The sequence below is a fragment of the Malurus melanocephalus genome, unplaced genomic scaffold (genome assembly GCF_030028575.1).
Source record: "Malurus melanocephalus ecotype Western Australia unplaced genomic scaffold, MMel_1.1 scaffold_20, whole genome shotgun sequence".
NCBI classification, from domain to species: Eukaryota; Metazoa; Chordata; class Aves; order Passeriformes; family Maluridae; genus Malurus; species Malurus melanocephalus.
Genome location: NW_026623252.1, coordinates 747002 through 760302, shown reverse-complemented (window position 1 = coordinate 760302; position 13301 = coordinate 747002).

Genomic DNA, 13301 nt, shown 5'->3' with positions numbered 1-13301 from the left:
TAAGAGCACAGGAGGCATGTCAGGTGGACAGCCCTGGAGWCAAAAAGTAACACAGCATGGACCAGGGCAGCAGGAGGTACCTGTCTGTCGAGATGCTTTATCTGGGAGCAGGAGTGATCCCTTTGGCAGTGTCATCTCAGATCGTCAGTCAGACCCACTCAGTCCATGGTTCCCTCCCCAGCTGTCCAGCAAAGACACCTTTCCATCAGTGACTACACCTSCTGCCAGCAGAAAAGGTTTTGTGCTGTCAGTATATCTCTATGTAGAACTGAGTGGAGGTAAACTCTTTTTACCCCCTAAAAAGAATTTCTGTCTGGCCTTTCATGTGAATTTTTTCATGTGAACATAGAATTAGAATAGAACAATCACAAATACACCCATGACTGTCCATAGCTCTCTAGCCCCCTCTCAGAAGACTACCACAGGATATGAGAAGGACAAAATGAAATATTTTTGATGTGGTATTTCTGTATCCTACTCGAATATAATGAAAATATGATTCCTGATTGAGGTCATTTATTCATATTTTATGTTTCGGTATGCCCCTGTTCATATGATCTCTTTCCCCAATATGATGGAAAGCATAGAACTATTAATTTCATAAACCTTTTTTTACAATAGAATCCCAGAATGATTTGGKTTGGAAGGAACCTTAAAGATCRTCKAGTTCCAAATCCCCTGCCTTGGGCAGGGAMATGTTCTTTACATTATTAGTGCCAGCCAAAAATTACACACAACTATAGATGGGATTAAGATTTAACAGTAAGCCAAAGAATTTATCACAGATCTATAAGCAGTTACAAACAGCACACTAAACCTAAAAGATTGGGGGATGTTTTCTCTTGCACTGCTGCTACATGGAAATAATCCTAACATTTTTCAACAGGCCTTTCAGCTATTTCCTTCATCAGTGGTTACATTCTATAGACCTTTAAAGCTTTCCAAAATACCCTAAAGTTTAACATTTATATCTAGAATAAGCTGAAAGGATTCCCCCCTCCTACTTCCCAGCACAGGAAAAAAAAAGTAGAAAATAGGAAGAAAAAAAATTCCAAATGTTCAAAGTACATTAAGCTTTAAATCCATCTTCCACAGGTGYGTAGTATCAGTCACCAGAAGCTATCAGAAGTCCTTACTTATGTGTGAAAGTAAGATAAGGAATTGTTCTGTTTCTCCTGTAACGCTTTAATTTTGCAAAACTGGGAAGAAGGGTTTTTAATCCTGAAACACAAGATTTGTATCAACAACTTTGGGTAGCTGTTTCCTTTCAGATTCTGACTGCATGAAGCTCTTGCTCTTACAAGTTGACATGAAAAACTGCAGGTAGGATAATCCAGATTTAGTTAATATCCTGTAAAACTGATAACAGAATGAATTCYGTTCTTTCTTCGGAATGCACAGTTGTGCTTTCAGTTATCTCTGATTGGGTCATTTGTTKGTACACAGAAGCTCTCACAAATATCTCCTCTTTGCTGGCAGAGATATTTGTGGGTGTGAYCGGGATTTGTAGGAGTCTTTCCCACACAGGGGTGTGTGTTCAGCCCCCTCCTGCAAACAGTGTCCCTTCCTGGGGGAATAGTTCTTTTTGTAAATGCCAACAGCTCTGCCTGGCCCTCTATTTGGACGTATTTTATGACTCCAGGCCTTTTCCCTGGAAAATAACTGTCTGTTCCATAGATGTTTTTGCACAGCCATCACTTGCTGCACTGGAGTAGATATGAATTTGTTCATAAGTTAAGTGAAAAACTACTTAAAAATCAGTTGTGGTTCACAGATGCTGTAAATCTATCTATCTATCTATTCTGATCAGTTAGAAAACATGGTTGCTTTTACTAAAAAACAGTGTCTGGGATGATTTTGTTTTGATTGTTCAGCACTGTTGGTGTTGAAAATAGGTGTGTCAGCATTTGAAAGATGGTCCCCAGGCTCKCAGATTTCTTTAATAGCAAGCAAAATTCTCATTAACGGGCAATTTTAAAAAGCAATAACATTCATTTTTTGGGCTATTAAGCATATAGAGTGTTTATATTTCCAGCAAAGAATGAATTAATGGAAAATAAAGTTCTGTCATGCACTAGTGCCGCAGCATTGCAACATAAYGTATGTGAGGCTGGTTACAAGTCAGCCTTTCAACAGGATTATACATGATCAAAGCTTCTCGAGTGAGAACTATGTAACTTAAACGCCTGAAAACAATTCTAATGTTTGCCTTCTCTCTTTCAAATCAAAGCTTTCTCTTGTTAATGATGTGATAAACTAAAAAAACCTGCACCTGTGGGTCTCTGTATCTCCCTGAWTCCTGCAGATGTGTTCCGTGTCACATCCCTCAGCACAGACAGCTCAGCTGTTTTGCCTCAGGTGCACATTGCTGGWAGGATTGACTGCATCAGCCTGAACGTGTCTGCCTGTTTTGAAGTCTAAATAACAGAGCAGGGCCAGGCCAGGGCAAGGAGGAGGAAAATCCCAGCAGATGGGACAGTGTGTCCAGCAAGGAGGGATGAACTCATCACAGGGACCTGACTTTCCACCCTCACCTCCCACAAACCCTGACTGCTCTAAGAGTGATGATTTGCCCTGGGAGACCTGGTGCCTGAAGCTGTTATCCATCACTACAAGCACTTCTCAAACCGTCAAACACCTCACACAGGACTCTTTCACATGTTGGGTTAGTGATTTTAAGTCAATGAATTGTCTTCTGAATTTTTATGTGCATGGACATAACGATAAAGCCTAACAAAATTCCACGCTTTTGAAAAAAGCTATTAATGAGATAGTGAGATAATACTGAAGTTCTTATTTATTACACTATTCAGAAAATCAGATAATCAAGAGCAGATATTTGGTTTTGATACAGAGCTCATGAAAACAATCACACTCTCAGTTGTAGGACCTCGTGTAAATTTGCTATCACTGTAGCAATGGTACGTGATGGGAGTTTTTGTTCTGAATGTCAGGAAAAGAATCCACAAACACCAGAGGTTTATGTCCAAAAAGGAGACAGAGGAGTCCTGTAAATTTATTCATGAATAAAGGAATGGGTCATGGCCATTTCCCATGGGGTCTCTCAAACTGACAGAGGATGCAGCAGCCTGTTTTATCCTAATTTCCTGGCCACAGTTCCCTCTCTCTTTCCTCACTGGCTGAGGTACTTAAAAGGTACAGACTTCCTGAAATGCCTAGTGCAAACCCCCTTCTAATGTACATCCCCCCTTTCTTCTTTTTCTTATGTCTGTTCTTGTTTATTAGCACAGTCTTGGGTAAGTCAGTGGATTTCTTGGGTAAGTCAATCAGTGCAATTCCTATGGAAATCCTTCCCATTGTTTCTTCTGTCTCTCAATATCAATCTTATCTTACCAGCAGACAGTTTGTTTGTAAAGATACCCCCTTCTCATTTCTTTCATGAACAAACCCAAATGGCTTCATGAGCCTCAAAATATGGTCATTTCTGTGACTACTTTCACAATCACATTGATTAATTTTTTCAATGAAAACCATTTTCTACCCGTAAAGCAGAAATTTCACCTCTTCTGCGCAGTCTATTATTGCAGATGAGATGTGTGGAGGTGCCTTCAGATCATCCAGGCTCTGTGACAAGCTCCCCCTGCCCAGGACCTGCCCTTCCAARGGATCACTGCTGAGAGAAGGGTCACTGCCCCAGCACACACCATGCACAGAGCCTGGTCATGGACAATTCATGTGGTGTCGGTGTTCTGCCTTTCCTCAATGTCACTGATCTCGCACAGATGCTTTCGCACAGTCGGCAGATGTGGCCGAGGAAAGACACRGAATCAACTCTGCAGGAAGGCTGCTTGCAAGTGGTATTAATAGAAGAAAACACATACAGGAGCAATTTAAGTTACTTGGCTTCCTTGAGGAGACAATACTGCGGTCAGGAAAAAATTCGAAAGTAAAATACATGGTATTGTTTGAGATGTGAAAAAATAGTGTCTCCTTTCCTTTCTGCCCCTTCCTTCTCTCCTGTCCCCTCCAATTTCATCCACTGTTTTGATGGATACATGTACAAAGTATTTTGTCCACAATATCCATAGATTAATTTGTTCGCTTTTTTAAAGATTAAATTTCCTCCAAATAAAATTTTTSTTAGTTGCTCCCACTTTTCTTTCTAAAAATAAATTTTTGCCATATACAAAACTAAAGAAGAAAAGGACTATTCTGTTTTAGCCTTGTTATCCAGTATCTTGAAAATCTATCACTACCAGAGTGCTTTAGCTGCCTTTTAAACTTAGGGAGTAAGRAGACAAATTCTCCAAATTAACACTTCAAAGGAGTTGGTTTATGTCAAACGACACACAATTTGCACAGCACTTAACCCATGCATTTTCCTGACTTCTCGAGCTCTTTCTTTGGAAATCATTATGGAAAGTGTTGAAGTAGCAATTTCTGACATTGATATGTTGCAAAATACCTCCACAGCACATTGAAAGCCTGAGATGCTTCCAGCCRCTTGGTATATATGTTAGAAACTGTAGATTATGTCGTGTTCTCCTGTTTTTGCAGTGAGAATGCCCTGGAGGCAATTTAGAACATCTGCTGTGAACACATGAAAGCCTTCCCTCTGCAGCCAGCTTGTCACTTGGTTTAGTAGAGCCAAGACGCCAGCCTTGGTCGGTGGAGCCAGGCACAGCTTGGACAGCCAACAGTGTGAAAATCAGTGAGTCAACAAACTTCCAGTATGAGAAAAATGAGAGAATCAAACAGAGAAATTATTGCCACAATTAAAAAAAATACCCAGCCATATAATTTTGTGTTGCTGTTGTTGCAGCAGCGCTGCAGAATTTATAGCTAATCAAGACACAAACCCCAAGGTAACATAAATCAGTTTGCCAGCCCTTGCAATATATGCTTACTTAAAAAAAACCCCTACATTTATAATTGTCTTAATTTCTTTTTCTGAAAACCCCCAAGATCCTGMTTATGCTGTTCAGCAAGTATCTGTATAAAATGAACAGTTTTTCTAGCTTGCCACTGAGCCACCCTTTTTCAGTTTCTTGTACAGTAACAAGCTATACAGTAATAAGCTGTAGATAAGCACTCATATCACTTCACTTTTTTTTTTTTTTTTGCTTCCCTTAAAATTTTTTTATGAACTGATAAAACTCTTCTTTGGTTCATTCCTACTTAAAATTAGCAGCAGCTCTAAGTTAATGGTAGTTTAGAAATTAGTAATATTGAACAGCATCCCAATTCTGTACTTTAATTTACCAGTTCTGTTCTCTCTGTTCTGGCTCCAAAGTTTGAAGGAAGATCTGTAGGAAATCCAGTCAGACCAGTGTAGTTTTGTTGTGCTAATGACCTTCCTCATTACAGAGGTAAACAACAGAAAAATATAATCTAGGACATGCTTATRATTGACCCACTATGGGGTTTTGGTTTTTACTGATAGCAAATCACACTCTGAAACTGGTCAATAGCCTTAATTTCATTAGAAACTGCTTTTTTTTTAGGTAAATTTGGGGAAAAAAACCCACAGCAAGCCCTCAGTATCCATAAAACAATGACACATTTGTTTTTTACTAATTCCTAATGTTTTTAAAATTAATTACTCTCATTTGCTGTATGAACAGGATGGATAGATACTGAATTTAGAAGGAAAAGGATTTTTTAAAGGGGCATCATCTCCCAGCAGCTCTGTCATGTATGCAGGATGCATGTGAACTCTGGAGAAACATCTCCATTATCATTTAGACCACTTTCTCTTCCAAATAAAACATTATCTCCCATCACCTARCACAAATATTCAACTCCTATTTTCCAGGCTCTCCTTGATTGCTTGTTTGGGGGTCCTTGTGCTAGAGCACCTTTTACTTTTCTTCTGGCCAGACTGGTTAGCAGCATTCTTGGGCAGAAAAACAAGGAGCAGGAAAAGCACTTGGTACATTTTTAGGTATAAGACAGTCACTAGCAAGGAAATTTGAAGAGGATTGAGCAGTATTTTCTTGTATTTCCTTCTAGTGTCTCCTAGAGCTGCTCTTCAGCGTTTCCACCTGTAAGCCACTCTTCATTCTTTTGTGATTTTTATACGGCTTCAAATTCCCCAGAACTTACWGGAGGGCTTTTGGCAAGAAAGAATTTGCAAAAGTCACACTGCAAGCACCGTACTAAACAGAAAAATGCAGCACTGGAAACCTGTTCCTTTATGGACGTTTCACTTGAGACATGGCCACGATTATTTTAGCAGGGAAAACATCACGCACTAAATACATTTAATAATTTGGATCTTTTCCTGCTTTGGACAGATTGTGACAATCTTACACTGGGACCAAGTATTAGGGCAGTCTGATTTTTGACCCAGATCTGCTTATTTTGCAGCACACAYAACTGTGCTTCCAGGGGAAGATTCCCCCATGTCAAGTTTCTAAACAGGGTAAATAAAGCCATCTGTTGTGGAAGCAGAATTTTTAAATTATATGCCCTGTTAACCACTGTTTTGCACAGTGAGCTATTCATGTCTAAAGAAACAACCTTGTGCCTTTCTAAAAGGAGTTTTGCTCTCCTGATTTATGCATCTCTTGGTCAGATACCAGATGTCTAAATTGATCTCTATTCTTCTTGCATTTACTTTTATCAGACTGATTTCAATCTTCTCCCTTTCCATTGACCCCTTGTTTCTTTCTGTTTCCTACTTTCTTTTGAGTTCTATTACAAATATAATTGCAATAAATGTTTTACMAAAATAGGTTATGAAACTAATATTTGAAAATATAAATATATTACATATGTTATATCTAGTAAAGTAATTAAAATATCTCTTATGAAAAAGATCTTATCAGCCTCTTGTCCAATGCAAACATCATCTCTGCAGAGATGAGCRAGGAGCACTTAATGTAAGTAAGGGGGGATGAAWTCMATWATAAGAATACACRATTTYCCCCAGACCTTTCAATAAGTGTTTWAGAGAAAYGTTTTTCTTCATAGATAAGTGCATTTGAAGACTCCACTTGTTTAGCTAAATTGTTGTTGAATCAGCAAGAGGTTAAATTGRTATTTCCAGGACTATTCTGCTCTCTGCACTCCCCTCAGTCACGAATAGAACWAGTTCTCGTTAAAAAAGAGGGGAGTGAACAGAAATTTCTGCTGCAAATTAGCACATGGAAAGAACACTACGTGCTGTTTCCCTTTATCACTTCRGGGGTCCATATGGGTTACTTTAATAGGGCTTAATATTTGTCCTCTTTTTATTCTGATAATAAGGGATACAGACTAGACACTGACGTCTCCTTAAGGAAATTGGGGCACCATCTGGATTCGTGCCAGCTAACATTCTGCTCAGCTGGCTCCAAGCGTTAGGAAAGTTCAAATGTATATATAGTTCAAGTTTTAAATTCTGCATGGTTTATTATATGTTTATGTATTTCTATGGCAGTGTCTTGCCCTGTTAKTCTACTGCATGGCTTTAGGGTCCTTGGTGATTTTGGGATTATGAACTCTGCCAGTCATGTGTTTTGCAAACATGAGGTTAAATCCATGGAGCAGTAGCATGGGTAACACATACATAAAAATATGCATACATTTAAATAATATATGTAATTTGCTGATGTAGAAGGCAGTGCTGGATCTCACATTGCAAACTCTAATTTTCAGCAGTTTGCTCCAACTGAAGCTTTTGCTTTGATGACTTTAAAATATCAGGTATCTATAGAGATGAACAAGACATATAGATCATCTCATCTATGTTTTAGTAAAACACAAGCTTCCCTGATACCTCTGCATTAGAAATATCAAACACCCTARCTGAGTTTGGACAACCTAATTTATGTTCTTTTCCTAACAGTCACTATTGTCATAGCACACCCCTCGCAGCACTGCTTGGAAGATAAAGGTATGAATACTCCAYAGTTAATTTGAACTTGTTTGAATGGTCAATTACCCTTGTTGTTAAAAATTTTTGTTTGCTATCTACAGTTACTTTCTTTAAACCTTCACTTTATGTGATATCTACTAATGAAAATACAATTTTATGTGGAAAATGAGAAACTGGAAAAGCTGCAAGAAATAATGAAGAAATGGTCTAGAAGAGACCTGAGGTGAGATTCAGAAATTTCTGAAACTCAGAAACAGGAAGAACCAAATCAGCGCTCATCATATGAACCAAGTTAAAATGTTTCTAATTTTTTTTTTTTTTAAGCAGGTGAATCAAAAAGGCACAAATTGTTATCTTCAGAGTGAGTTGGTTTATACTGCAGGTGTCCTCACTGACTTCTATTTTAACTTGTAGATGATTTCAAGATAAARTACACAGTTTTTCTTACAGTCAAATTGATAATTTCTTAGAGGGCGGATTAAAAATTCTAGTATCATGATAAAAATAAAACCAAATGTTCTGATTTAATTAGCTATAAAGAAGTGGTTAAAATGCAAACAGAAAAATAGCTAAATTATTTGCCATGTTAATATTTTATTCCTTCTCATATTCTTTCTCTCTGTAACTTTACTTTCATTTTTGCTAAAAGCTTAATCTTGCTACTTTTAACATAGTAAATTACCCCCAAGATCAAATGAGATCCTTAGGGAAGTGTTTAAAAAGAAGAGAAACGAGGATATTTATCCTTCTTGCCATTTGGCAACTAACTCAGATATTTGAATTAGAAGAAGGTTTCTCCTCAGTTTATCATCTGACTGATGGAGGGAGGACATTGTGGCAGACAGTCTACAATGCTAAACTAAGTTCTTGCTGTGAAGACTCTTTTGAAGGCCCTACATATTTTCCCCTAGACAGCATAAATAATGTACAGATGTTAAGATAAGAATTTAAATTTAGCTCATAATAGCAGCTCTGAAGAATATTGACAGGCTTCTGAACAAATAAACATCAGCTGATAGCAAACAGAAAAACATTTCGACATATGGACATTTAATCCAGGACTGCTAAGTATTTATTATGCTGTGTCTTGACAAATAAATTAATCCTAAGTAGATATGATTGAACCCAACCATTTCTAGGCACTTTACACTATTAAAAAAATTCTACTGAAAATCTAGATAGTGAATATTTGGTAACTGATTACCATGGCCTCAGTTTTGTCTTTTTTTCTTCACATAATTGTTGTACCAGGTGATATTAATAAAKAATTTACCATGTGCACGAGGGACTGAAGGCATCTCAAAAAAAAAGATAATCTCATTTCCACCAAGCTGAGATGCTTTACACTTAGTTACATTTTGTATTTGTTTTTCTATTTTTGCCTCCTCTCAGTTTCTAAGTCACTACTAGGTTTAGACTGTTATTATCTTTTTGAGGAAATATGGACTCTTGTCCTCTGAGCAGGGATAAAACTGGTAAACAACACAGCTGGCAGGTGAACAGGGGCATCTCTGTGCTAGGATCCACTGCCATCATCTTGGGCATCAAGAATTACATCCTTCACTATCACGTGGTGTCTTCATCCTTTTCTTGCAAGGGCTGTGCCAGTTTTGAAGGAATAATTTGGTCTAATGCATTTTTCATCATCAATAACAGTTTTTTATGGCAGCAGTGAATCCTTGCTGAGGACATCTGCAGTAAAATACAACAGAGAGAGGAAACAAATCAGCAGCTCAATTACTGTTTCTGATTAGTGTAGAAATGGAAAAATACAGGAAAATTGGTGGAAGTATTAATGAAACCCATATCCCATTAAACTTTTGACCAGAGAGGGCTGACTCTCATGCACCAAGCTGCTGGACATTCACGCTAGCAAATGAATTATCCCAGGAAACATTTACTTCAGACCTACGGAGATGTGCGATTTTCAGTTTAACTAAGGGTTTTTTTCTTTGAATTCCTTACAATTTTAAAAACTGCCTGTCTGTCACTTCACAAACTGTGTCAACTTACTTTAAGACTTCCTGTCTCTCACCCTTCAGGCAAGACTTAGTTTTGCATAATTTACATATTTTTATAAATCAGAAACTTTCTGGATGATTTTCCTTCATGACTTCAGCTCTTTTGTTCTAAAGGTAACTTTTTACTATGTGACAGAAACATCAACAAGATCCCATCACAATTAAGAGTTACCATGAACTCATCTTAGAAAATGCATTCCAGGAAACCAGCCACTGTAAAAAATAACAAATAATAATGGCATTAAGAGCTAGGATACAGACAGGGCAGRAATGAAGAATTAGAAATAAAATCTTTCTACCATGCTCTATTTCTTAGAAATATTTCAGTTCCTAATAGATATATTTAAAGAACTCCAAGCTCAAACATAGAAAAATACTGAATTTAACATTAGCTGTAAAGCTAATAAAGTAGAATGTGTTGATTTAAAGAATAGCTAGTGACATAACTTCTGGTGTTCCTTTATCATATCTTTTTGTGATACCACTTGACATGATTTTAAATGTCATGCTTATGAAAAATGCAAGTTTGTCATATATGAAACAAATACATGTGTTCCTGTTCCATGTGAAAATTCTGACTTTGATTTGTGGTTACATGTAGTAGATCAATATGTACATTGTTCCTGTCCTCCCACTAGATGGATCTGATCTGTTCTGTTCTTTCTCCCATATGTATTCACATCTGCCATAGTGGGAGGTAACCGGTTTAGAAATGGAGAACAGAACCATGCACTAAATTCTGATCTCATTTGCATCACTCAGGAACAGAGTTACCAGCCCGTCACACAGGAAATCCATTATAATTGCTATTTCTACCATGTCCTCACCCTTCACAATTAGGGTTTATCTCATTTGGGTAACTCACATTATAATATAGTTTCTATGTGTAAGTACAGAGACAGAGGTCAAAACTGTAATATTATGGCATACATGGAAATAATTGAAATATTGTTGTTTTTAAAATAATGCATCTCCTGTTGAATATAATCAACCTCATCTTCAAAGTTTCCTTTGAAATCATAACCTCTTCTGCTTGAATCCCCTTTTGTCACATAACTTTTCCTAGACTGATAAATATTGAGCACAGCTTTGCCAYTGTACCTAAGTGCATTATAAGTACTACCAATGTTAGTCTCATTTCTCCTTTTTGCTTTCAGTGAGCAGAGACCTTCACAGAATTATCCATGACAATTTTGTCCAATTTCAGAGTTACTACAGTTAACTGAGAATCCTTTTAAAATTTTGAAAACCCCAAAAATGGTAGGAAACACATTATACAGACCAGACAAGTATTGACTTCTTTGGTCCTCATTGGATAGTTCTAACAGTGTGGGTCCATTTCAGCATCAAAGTAGAGCAGAATAGTCACATGAAAGGAAAAATTCCTTTAACAGAAAATGCACAAAAGCATAAACAAATCAGTATGTCTGTAGATCCTTTATTATTAAAATTGAGGGAAGGAAGGGGTAGTTAATGTGTCAGTCACCTTGTAGAAGAGCCTGGATTTTGACAGAAGCAGAATAGTGAAAGCCAGAAATAGAGAGCATACCAAAAAAGATTAATTCTCAGTGGAAAGGCGATTTTCTCCTAAGAACAACCTTTATACTTGCTGTGAAGTTAAAGAAGAGCACACAGCARAAAAAGATACCTGATAGCTACCACAACTTGGCTACTCATAAAACTGCTAAGTAAGCACACACAGTATTTGCAGCTCAGAATTGTTCAACTTTCCATAAAATTTTCACTCTATAGGAAACTATGTGCATTGAAATTCATAGAAATGCTTATTCACTGCAAAAATGTTTGATGTCCAAATTAGATTTATTTCATGAGGCAGTCAAATATTACAAATTCAGTATTTTTTACATGCCCACTTTCAAATTGACTGCAGTACACTTGCATTAATTACCAACATTGCCAGACCTCTACCTTTAAAAATAAGTAGAATGTAAAAGTGAGGGGTTTTTTTTTAAGTCCATGTGCTCAGTCACAAATRGTTACTGAAGGACATCTTTTTATTGACCTTTCTTCCCTCACAGAAGCTGTATCATGAGGTGGATGTCACAGAGAGAAATGTTTTCCACATCTCACATGTGGAACTGGAGAGAATTGAGGTCTGTGGTGAATCCTGCAGGCTTTGTAAGGCTCCTGGTGCTCTCAGGAAGTGTGTTTTTTCTGTGAAGGACAAGAAAGGCACAGTGGAAGGGGTGACTTTCCTTCATATCACCCCTATCCAGAGCCATTTCTGAAGCCAAAGGAGCATCCCTTTCCTCTCTGAGAGAACACCAGCAGTTCAACTGGACAAACCTTTGAACACTGCTGATGCTCATGATTTGTGGTGGCGGTGTCCTCTTGTTGCCAAAAACATCGGGGTAAAGCAAACTAAYATTATTTTTAGTATTAGAAGGCAGACATGACTTTATCCACAGCACTCAGGTGTGTGTGGTCACTCCCCAAACACCTACACTCACTTTGAAAACTTCTCAATATTTATACGTTTTTAGCAMACAAAGCAATTAATGTTCATTGGCTATAAATTACATAATTCTCTTAATTAATTAGYATTCTATCTTTTATTGATTTCTCCATTCTCATGCTAATTAGCCCACATTCACGGTCTTTTTGTTATCTTTTTCTCAGAGAGGGTTTCAGCACAATTGCTGAGTTGTCTTTGTTAGTTTTTTTTTCTTTATCTCTGGTTTCTGCAAAATGTCCTTGTAGTGCATAAATTGTGCCTCCTTTGTGTCCAGTTCTGGGCCATGCATCTCTCCTCCAGGTTTTGTGCTTTGACACGCATCAAGGTCGCTTTAGCAAAACTTAGTTTTCAGTAATTTTGCCAAACAGGGTTCTAACAACGGCGGCTCATGTAAAAACCTTTGCTACGTACCGGCCACAGCGGAAAAATCACACTGCCTATGATCAATTAAAACAATTAATTAGCAAATGTAATTAAAAAGAATTAATTAGAGAAGCTAAGCTTCGGCCCCGCTTGCTGAGCCGAGCGGGGTTGCCAGGCAACTGCCGGGACCGACCGAGCCTAGGCCGGAGGGAACAAAAACCAAAACCCACACCCCAAAACCAACAAAACCCCACAAAAAACATCACATCCAGCCTTGATGTGTGCCCCAAGCCCCACCGTGCTGCCTGGTGGCCGTGCCCACCCGCATGGGGGCTCGGGGCAGTGTGGGCTACTTGCAGGGCCTGCCTCTGAGGCATTTACTTGATAAGATTATAAACACATATTATAGTGTTGGTTTTCACAGATATTAAGGTGGGTGCTATCCGTACAATGTTGCCTTTTTTTGCATAAGTAACTTAGTTATGCAGACACGGTGAAATAATCAGTGGTGTTTTTGGTTTCTCTTTTGTAACTCAGATACAGTTATAATACAGCTGATGTTGTTTTAAAGTATTTGTGGTTAACTTGCAATAACTGAAGTGTGATGGCTTGTGACTTA